We start from the raw sequence: 12,038 nt of genomic DNA on the forward strand, positions 1-12,038 counted from the left end.
ACTGAGAATAAAACTGCCAATATCATACTGTCTGCCTTTATAAAAATCTATGGTGCGACCACACTTAGAATACTGTGTACAGTTCTGGTCACTGCACCTAAAAAAAGATAGTGTAGAGCTGGAAAAAGTGCAGAGGAGGACAATTAAAATGATTAAGGGACTGGAGCAACTCCCCTATGAGGAATTGGGATTGTTTAGCTTGGGAAAAAGGCGAGTAAGGGGAGACAAAATAGAAGTGTACAAAATTATGCATGGTGTGGAGAATGTGGATAGGGGGAGACATTTTTCTCCCTCTCTCATAATACTAGAACCCATGAAGCTGATTAGTGGGAGATTCAGGATGGATACAAGGAAGTACGTCTTCACACAGTGCATAGTTAAACTATGGAATTCGCTAGGGATGTATGAAAGTGACTTACCTTTAACGAAATTTGATTCGAGGTGGGGGGGAGGCGCTCCGACCCTCCCCCCCGAAATTCTGGCCGGGGGGGGAGGCGCTCCGTCCCTCCCCCACTGAATCCTGGCCAGCCGGGTGCGCAAATGGCGGCGGCCGTAGCCGCCGCCATTTGCGTCCCTTCAGTCAGCGGTGATAGGCTACGTAAATGTTTACGTAGCCTATCATGGCTGATTTAAAAGAAAACAAAACGTGCGTATGCAAATGGTGGCGCCCATGGGCGCCGCCATTTATGTTCCTTATTTTGACACATCTTAGTCTACGTAAACATTTACGTAGACTACGGTGAAAATAAGGGGAACGCAAATAGCATAGCGCCGCTGAACCACTGTCGGAGCCGCCGCCGCCAGGAGGATTGTCCCGGGACGGGACAAGGTAAGTCCCATCCCGGGGGGGGGGGGGGAGACCATTTCGCCACCAATTTCGGGGGGACGAATGCGCTGGCATTCAGCCTCCCCGAGATTCATGGCGAAATTCTCTGACATCCCTAGAATTCGCTACAAGAATTAATAGTAGTCACAAAATCTGGATGGCTTGAAAAGGGGGTTAGACAAAGTCATGGAGGAGAAGGCTGTCCGTACTACTAGTCCTGATAGCTATGTGCTACTTCCAGTATCAGAGGCAGTATGCTTATGAGCACCAGTTGCTGGAGAACATGGGCGGGAGGGTGCTGATGCACTCATGTCCTGCTTGTGGGTTCCTGGTCAACAGCTGCTTGGCCACTGTGTGAACAGAATGCTGGACTAGATGGAACCTTGGTCTGATCCAGCAGGGCTCATCTTATGTTCTTTATAATTATTTGTTGTTGTTGTTGTTCAGTCGTTCAGTCGTGTCCGACTTTTCGTGACACACACAATATAGAATATATAAGTTGTTGTGTGTTTGTTTGTTTTTAAAAAAATCTTGATAGCTGCTCAAATAAGCTATATTTAATTTTTTAAAATGCTGTGATGCCTGATGTTACGTTAGAGGTGGAGGAAAAACATATTCAAGTGTCTGATTATTTCCTTTTTCTGAAACATGTATGTAGCTTGGCTTACTTGCCTGAGGCTGCAATCTCATACATATTTATTCATTTCATTACATTTTTATACCACCGAATACCCGGAGCTCTCTGGGCAGTTCACCAGAATTAAAACCATAAGATACAACACAATAAAATACAATATAAAGTTTAAATATACAGTACAAAATAAAAGTAACCAAATAAAACCTAGTAGCAGTGCAAAAATGTAAAATGCAGTAACAGATTGAAAACAATGGAAACAGAAAGACTAAAATCCCTGGGAAAATAAGGTAATAACATGGGCTCAGGCAAGTCTTATTTGGGAATAAGCCTCATTGAACCCAATGGAATGGAATTGACATACATATAATTGTGCTGCAAATCATCTAGAATTATCTGCCCTGCTAACACCAGGTTGGCTGCTGTGCTTTCAGCACATGGTGGTTATTGTTATGGGAATTGTTGTAGAGGTTATTCAAAGAATGCTGCTTTGGGCTCCTGGATGAATTCAAGGGATGTATGAGAAATTCATTACAGTTTGGTTTTGATCAGCATTTACCCAGTACGGACCTTTCAGACCAAACACAGACTCAAACACAATCTGCAGTCAAAGTCCGTACATTTCCGAGCTTTTGATGTGATTCATGGACCACAAAAAATGTGCTCAAGAGCATGTGTACAGTTGAAAAATGTGCATGAAAAATATGTACTTTTGAAAAAAGCACACATATGCTTTAATCAATGGGAGAAGAATGTGTACATTACAAAGGTGTGCCCATCTGATATGTACATTTGGAAAAGTCCTCACAAAAATCTGCATGGATTTTCATGTGGAAAGATAAAAACAGAGCTTGCAATCTGTTTTTATCTGAATCAGATAAAAACAGAGCTTGCAGTCTGAATCAGAATCAGCTTCAAGATGGAATTTGGAGAACTTCAGTGACCTTGGGTTTTGCTGATTCTCAAATCCCTAATCTATCCTTGCTGTCCTTGTTATTCTAAAATAGGGATGTCCATTGCTGGAAAATCCATCCCTTTCTGAGCTTACTGGATTTCTGTGGCACCCCTGACTAGTGAGTGCCTGGCGGGGGGGGGGGGTGGAGTCTGATGGACTCCCCACTGCTTGCTCCCCCCCCCAATCTGGCTCACTGAGCTGCCATGGCTTTCGGGATCCCTCCCACAAATGCAGTGGAGTCCGCAAACATCCAGCAGCTGCCCTCTTCCTTCCTGAGCCACCATTTTGTGTAAAAATGGCTGCTCGGATATTTCTGTAAATCTACTGTTGTGGAAATTATGACCATAAAGGGGCCATTTCTGCAACATTACAGGCAGCGGCAGGGCAGGAGGAGGGTGCTGCTTCTCCTCCTCCCATCCTGGCTACCACAGTGGCAATGACGCTGGTGGGACAGGAGGATGAGGGGCTTCCCTCCCATCCTCCTCCTGTCAAGCTTCTGTTGCCATGGTAGCCAGGATGGGAGGAGGAAAAGGGAGCGGCACTCCCTTCTCCTCCTCCCATCCTGGCTACCATGGTGGCAGCAGCATCAGCAGGGTAGGGAGTGGGCAGATGCTGGACTCACTTATCAGCATGCAGGCAGCAGTACATGGTCCTGGCCGAGCACGGCAGCTCAACAAGCGGGTCAGGGGCATGCGAGCAGGGGTGGCGGCTCATCAAGCACCCAGACAACCTGGACGGAGGTGAGTCCATCCATCCCTACCCCTGACTCGGCTTGCATTTGCGAACTCAGATTTCTTCCCGAAATCTGGGAATTTTTTCAGGGATTTTTTTTTTGGTGTAAATAGCAATTTGCACAAGTCGCAGCTGCAATTTGCATGATTTGCATAAAATTTGGCCGTAACGTGTGCAATTTGCACGAATTTCAGCTGCAATTTGTGCATATTGCGGTGAAAATTTATGCAAATTGTGCAAGTGGCTATTTACGCAAAACAACCCAAAAATTTGTAGACTGGCTGGATTTTATGGCGGGGCTGTGCTGATGAAAGCTTGGTGAGCTCCACCCTCGGGTAGATTCCTCCGACATCCCTATTCTAAAATTCTACAACATCTCATTCATTCATGGGTTCCATTTAGTTAAACCACTTTTTACAATCTCCCGATTAAAGCTATCAAATGTTCCATCTTGTTTAGCTTCCACTGGTCTTTTCTTTCAGAAAATGTGTTCTCACATTTCAGTCTTATGGCATATCTACTGATATTATTTTGCTGGTGTGCTAATCATTCCAAGGCCATGCATATGCCAGTAATCTGCACCCGAGGGATATCACTTGCCATTTTAATGGGCCCTTTGTTGTTGTTCAGTTGTTAAATTGTGTCTGACTCTTCATGACCCCATGGACCATAGCACGCCAGGCCTTCCTGTCCTGCGCTCTCTCCTGGAGTGTGCTCAAGTTCATATTCATTGCATCGGTGATGCTATCTAGCCATCTCATCGTCTGCCGTCCCCTTCTCATTGCCTTCAGTCTTTCCCAGCATCAGGGTCTTTTCCAGAGAGTTTTCTCTTCGCATTAGGTGGCCAAAATATTGGAGCTTCAGCTTCAGTATCTGTCCTTCCAATGAGCACTCAGGGTTGATTTCCTTTAGGATTGACTGAGTTGACCTCCTTGCAGTCCAGGGCACTCGTAAGAGTCTTCTCCAGCACCACAGTTCGAAAGCATCAATTCTTTGGCGCTCAGCCTTCCTTAGAGTCCAGCTCTCACAGCCATACATTACTACTGGGAAAACCATAGCTTTGATTATACAGACCTTTGTCAGCAAGGTGATGTCTCTGCTTCTTACTATGCTGTCTAGGTTTGCCATAGCTTTCCTCCCAAGGAGCAAGCGTCTTTTAATTTCATGGCTACAGCATCTGTGGTGATCTTGGAGCCCAAGAAAATAAAATCTGTCACTGCTTCCATTTCGTCCCCTTCTATATGCCAGGAAGTGATGGGGCCAGATGCCATGATCTTCGTTTTTTTAGTGTTGCATTTCAAACCAGCTTTTGCACTCTCCTCTTTCACCCTCAACAACAGGCTCTTTAGATCCTCTTCGCTTTCTGCCAATAGGGTCATATCATCTGCGTATCTGAGGTTGTTGATAATTCTTCCAGCAGTCTTAACTCCCACCTGTGATTCATCCAACCTGGCGTTTCTCATAATGTACTCTGCATATAAGTTAAATAAGCAGGGTGACAATATGCAGCCTTGTTGTACTCCTTTCCCAATTTTGAACCAATCGGTTGTTCCATGTCTGGTTCTTACTGTTGCTTCTTGACCCTCATACAGGTTTCTCAGGAGACAGGTAAGGTGGTCTGGTATTCCCATCTCTTTCAGAATTTGCCACAGTTTGTTGTGATCCGCACAATCAAAGGCGTTAGCGTAGTTAATGAAGCAGAAATAGACATTTTTCTGGAATTCTCTTGCTTTCTCCATGATCCAGCAAATGTTGGCGATTTGATCTCTAGTTCCTCTGCCTCTTCAGAACCCAGCTTGTACTTCCGGTAGTTCTTGGTTCACATACTGCTGAAGCCTAGCTTGTAGGATTTTGAGCATAACCTTGTGGGCATGTGAAATGAGCGCAATTGTATGGTAGTTTGAACACTCTTTGGCATTGCCCTTCTTTGGAATTGGAATGTAAACTGACCTTTTCCAGTCTTGTGGCCATTGTTGAGTGTTCCAAATTTGTTGGCATATTGAGTGCAGCACTTTAACAGCATCATCTTTTAGGATTTTAAATAGCTCAGCTGGAATACTGTCATCTCCGCTAGCTTTGTTGTCAGTAATGCTTCCTAAGGCCCACTTGACTTCACTCTCGAGGATGTCCGGCTCAAGTTCAGTGATCACACTATCATGGCTATCAGGGACATTAAGATCTTTCCTGTATAGTTCTTCTGTGTATTCTTGCCACCTTTTCTTAATCTCATCTGCTTCTGTTAGTTCTCTGCCTTCTTTGTCCTTTATCATGCCCGTCTTTGCACAAAACGTTCCCTTGACATCTCCGATTTTCTTGAAAAGATCTCTAGTCTTTCCCATTCTGTTGTTTTCCTTGATTTCTTTGCATTGTTCATTTAAGAAGGCCTTCTTGTCTCTCCTTGCTATTCTCTGGAACTCTGCATTCAGTTGGGTATATCTTACCCTTTCTCCCTTGCTTTTTGCTTCCCTTCTTTCCTCAGCTACTTGTAAAGCCTCATCAGACAGCCACTTTGCTTTCTTGCATTTCTTTTTCTTTGGGATGGATTTAGTTGCTGCCTCCTGAACAATGTTACGGACCTCCGTCCATAGTTCCTCAGGCACTCTGTCTATCAGGTCTAATCCCTTAAATCTATGCATCACCTCCACTGTATGGAGGGATATGATTTAGGTCATACCTGAATGGTTTAGTTTAAGCCGAAATGTAGCAGCTCATGATCTGAGCCACAGTCAGCTCCAGGTCTTGTTTTTACTGACTGTATGGAGCTTCTCCATCTTTGGCTGCGAAGTACACAATCAATCTGATTTCAGTATTGACCATCTGGTGATGTCCATGTGTAGAGTCGCCTCTTGTGCTCTTGGGAAAGAGTGTTTGCTATGATCAGCATGTTCTCTTGGCAAAACTCTATTAGCCTTTGTCCTGCTTCATTTTGTACACCAAGGCCATGCTTGCCTGTTATCCCGGTTATTTCTGGACTTCCTACTTTGGCATTCCAATCCCCTATGTTGAAAAGGACATCTTATTTCGGTGTGAGTTCTAGAAGGTGTTGTAGGTCTTCATAGAATCAATCATCTTCAATCTCTTCGGTCTCAGTGGTTGGGGCATAGACTTGAATTACTGTGATGTTGAATGGTTTGCCTTGGATTCTTACTGAGATCATTCTATCATTTTTGAGATTGTACCCCAGTACTGCTTTTCCCACCCTTTTATTGACTATGAGTGCTACTCCATTTCTTCTAAGGGATTCTTGCCCACAGTAGTAGATATAATGGTCACCTGAATTAAATTCACCCATGTTTGTCCATTTTAGTTCGCTGATTCCCAAGATGTCGATGTTCAGTCTTGCCACCTCATGTGTGACCACCTCCAGCTTACCTTGATTCATTGATCTTACATACCAGGTTCCTAAACAATATTGTTCTTTACAGCATCAGATTTCCTTTTCACCACCAGACACATCCACAGCTGAGTGTCCTTTTGGCTAGGGATGTCAGAGAATTCTGCCATGGATCTTGGTGAGGCCAAATGCACTGGCATTTGGCCCCCCGAAATCCATGGCGGAACGAAGCTCCCCCCCCCACGAAAGAGGCGTGAAACGGAACACTTACCTGCTGCCGTCCACGCTGACTTGCGAATGGCGGCCACATCTGCGGCCGCCATTCGCTTCCTCATCATAGCCATGATAATTGCAAATTATCATAGCCGTTATAATTGCAAATGGTGTCCCTGTGTTAGCCGTGATAGGCTACGTAAGTATTTACGTAGCCTATCATGGCAAGCAAAAAAACCCTAAACAGCGAACTCAAATGGCAGTGGCTACAGCGGCCGCCAGTTACGTTCCCTTTTTTTCGCCATTTTAGCCTATGTAAATATTTACGTAGGCTATTACGGCGAAAAAAAGGGGGAACGCAAATGGCGTAGTGGACGCTATTTGCATTCCTTTTTTTCCCCTGCTGTAATAGCCTACGTAAATATTTACGTAGGCTAAAACGGAGAAAAAAGGGGAACGTAAATGGTGGCCTCCGTAGCCGCCGCCATTTGCGTACGCTGTTTTTTTTTTTTTTTGGCTTGCTGCAATAGGCTATGTAAATATTTTCGTAGCCTATCACGGGCTACCATAGGGATGCAAATGGTGTCCCCTACTCAGGATGCCATTTGTGTCTGCAGCAGCCCGGCAGCAGATGGAGGCCCCGCTGCGGGTTGGCCCGGCCGGCGGCTCTGCGGCCTGGCCGCGGAGTGGAGCCGGCCTAGCAGGATTCCAGGGGGGAGGAACGGATCTCCTCCTCCCCCGTCGAGGATTTCAGGGGGAGGGACAGAGCACCTCCCCACCACCACAGATGTCCCTGGACGAAACCAGGTAAGTGTTTTGTACATCCCTAATTTCTGCATTGGCCCAGCAGCTTCACTCTTTCTGGTGCTACTTGGAAATACCCTCTGCTCTTCCCCAGTAGTATATTGGACACCTTCCAACCTCAGGGGCTCATCTTCTGGCATCATCTCTTTTAGCCTTGTGATACTTTCCATGGGGTTTTCTTGGCAAGAATACTGGAGTGGGTTGCCATTTCCTTCTCCAGTGGACCACATTTTGTCAGAACTCTCTGCCATGACCTGTCCATCTTGGGTGGCCCTGCACGGCATAGCCTATGGCTTCACTGAGTTACGCAAGCCCCTTCGCCACAGCAAGGCAGTGATCCATGATGGGGAATGGGCCCTTAGAATACAGTTAATTACAAGGAGAAATTTGGGTATCCATTTGTCAACAAAAAGAAAAAGAAAAGCTGATGCACTATGCCACAATGCTTGGCATGTTCCTGCTACAATGATCTCCTTTTCCAAATTCCATAAACTTTAACAGTTCTACATACTTTCCCATTTAAAAAGGAGGTGACCCAGAAAAGCCCAGGGCTTAATGTAGAACATCGTAAGCATAATATTGGAGGGAGATAGTCAGCAATATCCACATAGTCACCATTACCCCCCTCCCCTTATTCAAGTACTATAATGCACATATCATCACCTTATTAAAACTGGATCAAAGCCACTAATGAAACTGTGACGTGGGTCACTGATTCTTAAAACATTTGTCCTAAAGCTAAAGATGCTGCCTGGTCTCCACTACACTCAATTCAGCTATATATTTATCATTACAAGTAGCAGTGTACTTACTCCTGCTACTACTAGTAGTGATTAGAATCTAATCTTAGGTACTTGCTTAGTACATTGGTTTGATATCTTTTGATAGTAATGACATCCTGATCATGTTCACCTGATCCCTTATAAATAATCCTCTCTCTCTTTTTAAACTATTATTTATTTATGCCTATCAAGACACCCAACACCGTCTGAACAGATGTCCTACTTTAAAGATGGGTTCAGTACAGGTGAGCTCTCTCTTCCCCTTTGTACCAGGGTGGCCGCTTATGAATTGCCAAAAAACGAAATGCACCACCAAAACAAAGGACAAAAGAGGGTGCCAATTTGCATAACATGTGCATATGCTAATTTATATGTATAGATGCAAATTTAGTAATAATTATTATAATTTAAATAGAAATGCAGTACATCTCACCATAGTGTGGAACACTGTGGCCAGGTGACCAGTGTGCCTGCCTGTTTAGTCTGCTATTGTGGTGCCAACTGTTGATGGGCAACAGTTCTTATGGTTCTTTATCTTTAAACCAGAACTTGACAGGTCAGCCCTTCAGACAGAAGACACCTTCAAATAAAGGATAGTTTTTCAGCAGCCATTCAAATAGAGGACTGTGCTCTGTTAAAGAAGACAAATGGCCATACTCCTTTCAGGCCTTTTCCCCAAACTCAGTTACTCTGCTAAGAAGACTTCTTGGCTATGGCCTCCCACGGGGTTCTATTTTGTTCCCTATGTAGATGCTATTAATTTAACATCTACATGAAACCACTGAGTGATGTCATCTAGAGGTTTAGCATGAGGTGTCATCAATATGTGGATGACACCCAACTCTAGTGCTCCTTTTCATCAAATTCAGGTGTGGAAGTGCTAAATCTCTAGTCATGGTCTGGATGAAGGCCAGTAAACTGAAACTTAATCTGGAAAAGATGGAGGTACAGTGGGTATGTAGTTCATCTATCCAGGGGACTGGTGTTCTCATCTTGTGATAGACAAGGATACATTTCCCCTGAAGGAACAAATTCACAGCTTGGGGATGTTCATTGATCCATCTCTGTCATTAGTGGCCCAAGCTGCTTCTACGGCATGGACTAGCTTTTACCAACTTAGGCTGGTATGGTGGCTGTGATCTAACTACACTAGCTCCCAGTCCATTTACGGACCAAATTCAAAGTGCTAGTTTTGACCTTTAAAGTCCTTCATGGCTTAGGGCCAGGGTATTTAAAGGACAATCTGACTCCATATATACATGACCGTCTTCAGTGGAGGGCCTCCTGTGGGTCCAGTTCTTACTGCAACGGGGGGGTAAAGTTACAGAATGTCCTGCCATAATTGTACTTTAATGTAAGATTACTCAGTGGGCCAGTTCATATGATCAAACAAGCCACTGTGGTTTAAATAAGCCACAGAGGCTTGTTTTAATCCCTAGCACATGCTGGTGTGACAGGCACCATTTCTCTAATTACCCACCCAGGCACAGCTTGTCACATTGGCTGAAACTGGGCTTATTTGATGGGGGAACAACCTTCAAATAACCGTTCAACAGGCCATGGGTTATTTGAGTGCTGTTCTCCCTTTAAATAAGCCATGCCACCCAGGTTTAGATGACACAACAAGCCATGCCCAGATGAGTAATTAAGGAAATGATGACCGGCATGTGCCACCATGCGTTGGTGATGAAAACAAGCCACCGTGGTTTGTTTTGATCATGCAAACCAGGTCAATATGTAATTATATGCAAATCATGGCAATCCATCTGAAAGCTGGACAGACACTAGTGCTGGGGCTTAATCTGGCCTGGTGTCTGCCACTTGGCAGTCCCTGGTATAGAGCCAAGTAAACTGCTGCCCATCGAAGTGATTGGTACTAATGCAGATAGAGCAATCATGCGGCAGATTTATATTATTTTGAATTCTGGGCTGAACGTTCTGAATGGAACTTTTTCAGCACATTTGCAGGGGCTGGAATGAAAATGGGGGGCAAAGAAGTCCATAACCTTCAGTGGGATGCTGAATTCTTTTGGGGACACGCAATGTACATTTATAACGGCCAGCAGCAGAAACTTCCCTGTTTTCTGTTGAAAATGCATTTTCCCATGGCAACAAGTGGCAGTGGCACTCCTAGGACACTCTGATTCTGCAATGTAGCATCCTTCCAGGGGCATTGTTGGGGGGAAATGGCTGCCCCCAGCTTGGCAGTGGGGGCAGCCATTTTTCCCCACAATGCACCTGGAAGGATGCTACATCATGATGTAATGTCTTTCCGTAGAGATGCATTATGGGATGACATGGCCCTGGAGAGTCCTAGGAGAGCTTCAGCTATGGGGCCAAACAGAAATATAATAAATTAAATGAAACACTGCTGACCATTACAAACATATATTTTCTCACCCCTGAAGCAGCCTATTCACCCCAAACTGTCAAGATTTTGCAGATATGGACATTTGCAGTTTGGCAATGTAGCTGTGAAGGTGAGGGGGTTGGAACTCAAAACACTGTATATTTTACATTATCCAATTTAATTATTATTAAATAGCCATGGTCCTTATCCCAAAAGCAGTTTAGTATGTGCAATCCCACTGAAGCTGATGGATTTAAGCATATATAAATTGGGTGCAGGACTGCCACCAGCATTTTATGAGACATTATTTCTATATTATTTTTGGTGACGACAATGGCAATGATGATATTGGTATATTGTAAAAACTAAGAAGGTGAGAAGAACTTGTTTAACTGGTATATATCATGGGAAACTTCAGGGACATTTGTGCTCCTGGATTATCGCAGGAGTTCTCTAATATTCAAGGCCTTCCTCTCTTGAAAAAGATCTGTCTTTACTTTCCACCAGAATTACCATAGCTGGTGGCCACATGGTGGAAGTGTGTGCCTTTATGAACTGGAAAAAAGGTCTTGTGAACTTACCCCTGGTCACAACATGTCCTGCATGGTGTTTGGGTGATTCTACATGGGATAGTTCTAATCATTTCAGGTCACATCAGCATGGGGAAAAACTCTGGGCTATTATATTGTCCCAAATTCAAAGGACAGCAAAATAAATGTAAATAAAATCCAGTGATTTGTCCCAGTGCATGCAAACTGAACGTCCCCATGACTGCAGTCATAGGGTGGCCATGTGTCCTACTTTACAGAGGACAACTTTCTATTTGATGGGCTGCCCAGCCCAAGGCTGGTTTAACCTTTTAAAGATAAAGAACCAAAAGACATAAGAGCAGGGATCTTGAAGACACTTACTGTATTTCTATTTAAATTACAGGAATTATTCCTAAGTTTGCATCTATACATATAAATTAGCATATGCAAATCTGTGTCCTCTTGTTTGCTGATGCATTTCCATTGGGAGGGGGCAGTTTGTAAGTGGCCACCCTAGCTGCAAATAAATTCCTGTGTGTGCTGGCAGTCATTGACATGACTGAGGGTTTTTTTTTAACTAAGGTTTCCAAATGACCCTGTGGTTTCAACATTTTGGCATAACGAAGCACAAAATTAATTTAGTCTAAATCCAAACATATTTATAACTTCATTATTGAACTCATGTGTGGTGAGGTAGATTTCCCCCCCGGTCTTATTGAGAGCTACTTTGCAAAAAATGCAGCTACAGCTGCCAAGGAGATGATTCTTATGAACAGGGAAGCTAAGCAATGCTTATTATTGATCAGTAGACTTAGACATTAATGGAAATAGCTAAATTGGAAAAGATCCCCTTTATACACTATGGCAAATTGTATTTA

At 44.0% G+C, this 12,038-nt stretch overlaps 1 protein-coding gene across 21 annotated transcripts in view; it reads right to left on the reverse strand.

Annotated features, from left to right (window-relative positions):
- LOC146347177 (uncharacterized) overlaps window positions 1-12,038 on the reverse strand; it is a 75,366-nt gene that overhangs the window by 10,411 nt on the left and 52,917 nt on the right. The gene's annotated exons all lie outside the window — the stretch shown is intronic.

Source organism: Heloderma suspectum, chromosome 4, assembly GCF_057233095.1.
Source record: "Heloderma suspectum isolate Gila_16-S chromosome 4, 16-S_ref, whole genome shotgun sequence".
In the NCBI taxonomy this organism is placed as follows: Eukaryota; Metazoa; Chordata; class Lepidosauria; order Squamata; family Helodermatidae; genus Heloderma; species Heloderma suspectum.